General features: G+C 33.2%; 1 pseudogene; it reads right to left on the minus strand.

The window, feature by feature from the left end:
• The window catches only part of LOC132290263 (maturase K-like), a 2011-nt pseudogene extending 85 nt beyond the window's left edge, over positions 1 to 1926 (minus strand).
• Between the last annotated feature and the right edge of the window lie 3074 nt (positions 1927 to 5000).

Genomic DNA, 5000 nt, shown 5'->3' on the forward strand with positions numbered 1-5000 from the left:
GAACAACCATAGGATAACCCGAAAATCCTTAGCAAAGACTTCTACACGATGTTCTATTTTTCCATAGAAATATATTCGTTCAAGAAGGGCTCCAAAAGATGTTGATCGTAAGTGAGAAGATTGGTTACGGAAAAAGAGAAAAATGGATTCGTATTCACATACATGAGAATTATATAGGAACAAGAATAATCTTCGATTTGTTTTTGAAAAAGAGGAACTGAGTTTATTTGGAGTAATCAAATTATTCCAATTACGATTACGATACTCGTGTAGAAAGAACCGTAATAAATGCAAAGAAGAGGCATCTTTTACCCAGTAACGAAGAATTTGAACCAAGATTTCCAGATGGACGGGATAGGGTATTCGTATATCTAACACATAATTTAAATGTAAAAATGTGTCCTCTAAAAAAGGAAATATTGAATGAATTGATCGTAAATTCTGAGATTTTACTATCTCTTTCCCTTCGAGGGAAGATATTAATCGTAGAGAAAATGGAATTTCGACAATGACTGCAAATCCCTCCGATATCATTTGAAAATACAAATTCTTGTTGTGCCCCCAAAATGGATTTTGGTTCGAATCATTAGCGGAAATAAGCAAATGATTCTGTTGATACATTCGAGTAATTAAACGTTTTACAATTAGTAAGCTGGATTTATTGTCATAATCTGCATTTTCCGGCAAAATCGACCTATTTAAACCACGATCATGAGCAAGTGTATAAATATACTCCTGAAAGATAAGTGGATATAGGAAATCGTGTTGCCGAGATTTAGCTAGTTCTAAATATCTTTGGAATTCCTCCATTTGAAATTAGATTTGAACGAAGGGTAGAAGATTTTGGGGATTATCAAATGATACATAGTGCGATACAGTCAAAACAAGGTATTATAGTAAAAAAAGAATAGATACCTCGGAGACAGGTAAACTTATCAACAGATTCTCTATCCTCTCTTTTTCCATTTAATGGAATTGGTTTATGTTCGTTATAGGATAACAAGATGTTTAGAAATCCTTTATTTTTTCAACTCAATCGCTCTTTTGATTTTGGAAAAATTTTCTTTATCAATATACTGCTTCTTCTACACACCCATCTCCATTCCATAATGGAGAATCACAATAGTTAGGATTCATTAAAAAAATGGGTAATCCACTCATGGGAGAAGCCTTTCCCGCATCAGGCACTAATATATTTTTAACATCGAATTAGATCGGGTAATCATTCAAATTTAGAACGGAAGCTCGTTACTTTTTCTTTCCCTATAATTAATTGAAGCCATAGGGCTCTATCCATTTATTCACTCGGCCCAACTTTAAATTGAATTCATTTTGTTCCGTTCCGAGAATTCAAAGAAGGTTTTGTACCGACTCGAGAAGAATGAAATATTCTCCGAATTCTTCATTGATACGACATGCTGTTTTTTCCATTCATTCCCTTTCAGGATCAGTCGTGGTCTTCCAAACTTTACCAATGGTATGGACGAATCCCTCGCTTCATCCAAATGTGTAAAAGATTCTAGCCGCACTTAAAAGCCGAGTACTCTACCGTTGAGTTAGCAACCCGAAAAGGGTGTGTAGATACAATCAGAATCAAAAAAAATAAATAAAGAGATTATACGAGGCAGTGGCAATCAAAGCATTCAACTAGCAAAACAAGAAATCTAAAAAAAAATTCTAATTTTAATTTTAAAAGACTTCTTGTATCAAAGCGAATCCAACGAACCCATCATTTGAGTGAAGTAAAGTAAAAAAACAAACCTATGGAACGGAGATAAATAGATCCACTTATCACGATGAATTATATTTGTTCGATACACTGTTGTCAATATGAATGTTGAGAAAAGAATACAGTGGAAAAATAAACAAACTTCAAATGAAATTTGAATAATATTAAAATAAAAAAGAAGTATTTGTGTTGGATTGGCACTCCATAGATAACCTACATCGATACAAACAAAAAAGTGTAGATGTAAGAATAAATAAGGAAAAAATAGAAAAAAATATTAGGTTTATTCAATCAATAATGTATTTAATCAATATTAAGTGAAATAGGCAAACTTTATTCCTTGTTTGTTAGTGGAGTTCCAACGAAAACCAACCAATTGAGGGGAATGCTAGAATTTTATATTTCCAGGATCCATAAAATAAGGTTTTGCCGTTATAGAACATGGGATTCTATGGGAGCAATGATAAAGATAAATTAGGTATGAATAGAACAAGAGAAAGGGGAAATAAAAAAATAGTAGAGAAAATTATACAAAACTATATACAAGTCACCACTCCCTCCCTTATTTTTTTTTATTCCTTAATGAATTGAATTTTTTTTAATTAGAACGAAGTTCCTTAAAAACCTCCGCCTTCTTTAAAATATCATGAACAGTTCCTGTAGGTTGAGCGCCTTTTTCAAGGAAGTATAGAATAGCAGGAACATTTAAATAAGTTTGATTCTTTATCGGATCATAAAAACCCACTTTCCGAAGATCTCTTCCCTCTCTTCGGGATCGAACATCAATTGCAACGATTCGATAGACGGCTCATTGGGATAGATGTAGATGAACAATACCCCCCCCTAGAAACGTATAGGAAGTTTTCTCCTCGTACGGCTCAAGAAAAAATGATTCGAAGTGATTTCGATGTATCGAATTATAATATAGAATTCTAATGGCAAATGGATCCATAAAATCATCAAATCAATTAGGCTATGATTTAAGCCCTTTTTTCTTCTTCTCTTCCTTACTGAAAAAGAAAAAAATCATTTGTACTCATAACTCAAGTTGGATAACTCCCCAATAGCTCAAAGAAAAATCTTTAGGCATTTATTTCATTTATTGAGTGGTCTCTAACCCCCTTTTTTGTTTGTCTCATTTAAAAACAATTTAAATTCTTCATTCTGATCCAGTTATTGAGACAACTCAAACGGCGTTTCCTTGTTCTGGGGATCCTTTATCTTTGTTTTGAATCATTAGGTTTAGACATTACTTCGGCGATCCTTAATCCTTTCAAAACGGCAGCAACATACCCTTTTTGTGATTTCTTTCTATCAAAGAATCATATGAACGGTGGATTCCCGCGCGATACACCTTGGATCGAAAGAGTTTTATCAATTCCAACAATTTTCTTTTTCCTTTTTGGGCGGAAACTTGCTCGAATTGGATTCTTTCGATTTCTATTTCTATATCGAAGATATACTTACGAAGTTGTTCCAATTTATTGATTAGCATTAACCCTAGATCCCTGCCCCCGAGAAATGAATCAATACTTTCTGCTCGAGCTCCACCATGTACTATTTACATTACAACCCAACAAAAAGGAGGGGTTCTAGTGGAACAGAACAAATGATGTCGAGCCAGGAGCACCTTCATTCCTATATAAAATGATGGATGTAAGAATCCACAACGGATCGTGTCTTTCAAGTCGCACGTTGCTTTCTACCACATCGTTTCAAACGAAGTTTTACCATAACATTCCTCTAAATTGGAACCGGTATGGAAATGATTCAATATTCAATTATGGAATCATGAATAGTCATTGGTTCAGTCGGTCCATAGTAATCTAGATTTTTCTCTTCTATATAGATGGGTAGATATTTTTTTGAAGGAATCTCAACAAAAATGCAACTTAACTCCATATTTGATTGTATGAATACAACATTTTTTTATAAAAAAAAAACATAAATAAGACGAAAAAATAAGTTTTTTTTAATTTGCATCTTCAAGTGACTCAATAGGATAGATTTATCAATCTTACGCTTCTTCAAGTACCAAAGATTCAACTCCTCCGGAATCATTAAAAATGGTTTAAAAATAGTTATAATTGAAAAAGTTTCCCACTTTGACACATTATTTGAATCCAATTTTACAGTAAGGGCTGCATTTGATCACCACAAGATAGATAAATTTCTGTTTCATTTCGAATTGAATCATCAATGATTTCAAGCGCGGATAGATAGATCAAACAAAAAATCCAATTTCTTTTTTTTGAGATGGATAAAAAAGACTTATGTAAGGGAAGATTTAAGTCCTTATTCTTTCATCTGAGTGATAAAATCAGAATCGAACGAATAGGGGGTTTCATATCTATCAGATAGACTGAACAATTGTCACTAATTTTTTCATAAAAATCGAAAGGCCGTTGTCACTGAAATAGAACGATAACAATACATATAAGCTAAACATTTCCTCATTTTATATGCATTTTTATATTTTGTTTGACTTGAAGTGTAGTAGTAGTAATCTTTCTGTAATCTTGCCATAAAATAAAGTGAATAAAATGGCTGAATCGGCCCGGTCTGAATATCTATTTACAATTATTCATTATAGCCAAAAAAGAAATACCTAAAAACTGGGTTCAAAGAAAATCCCCCAGTTACATATGTAACTTGATTGTTTGTTAATGAGATTCGGGCAAACACAGATATTGAAATTCATATCTTCCGTTACTAATTAACTCCTATCTACTCCCCCAATTCTAGGAGGATGATGAGTCATAAATAAAAAAAGCAGCTGATAAAATAGGATGCTAACTATCTTGTATAGGTCCAAAACCAAACAAGTCCGGATTAAGTCCTTGCTCCTATTTTTTATTCTATCCTAACCCAGTCTTAAGAAACTTAATCCCATTGATTGAATTCAATTAGTACCAAGAACTCCCTCTTGTTTAGAATTCAAGAGATCCTTAGAATTCGGAGATTTACAGAGAATTAATAACCGGGGCCCTCTCATTGAAAGGATAGAGAATAAGAGATAGGGAATATAGGAGCTTTTCTTTCGCATTTCAATTCAAAATGCATCATTGAAAATTCAATTCGATACGGGCGTAAGGTTTTTCGAAGTAACCAGCTTCCTTCAATATGAAGGGACTGAGCATATGATGAAAAGACCGCCCAACTTTTTTGAATTCAAACTCTTGTGATCTATATTCCCATTTTACCCGGATTACAGATAGATTCAGTTATATTTGCGTGTCATTTAAACTCGATTCCAGTTTGTGAAAAAAAA

This window comes from Cornus florida, unplaced genomic scaffold, assembly GCF_030987335.1.
Source record: "Cornus florida cultivar Cherokee Brave unplaced genomic scaffold, ASM3098733v1 CherokeeBrave_3.0.0_Hap2_scaffold_232, whole genome shotgun sequence".
Classification (NCBI taxonomy): domain Eukaryota; kingdom Viridiplantae; phylum Streptophyta; class Magnoliopsida; order Cornales; family Cornaceae; genus Cornus; species Cornus florida.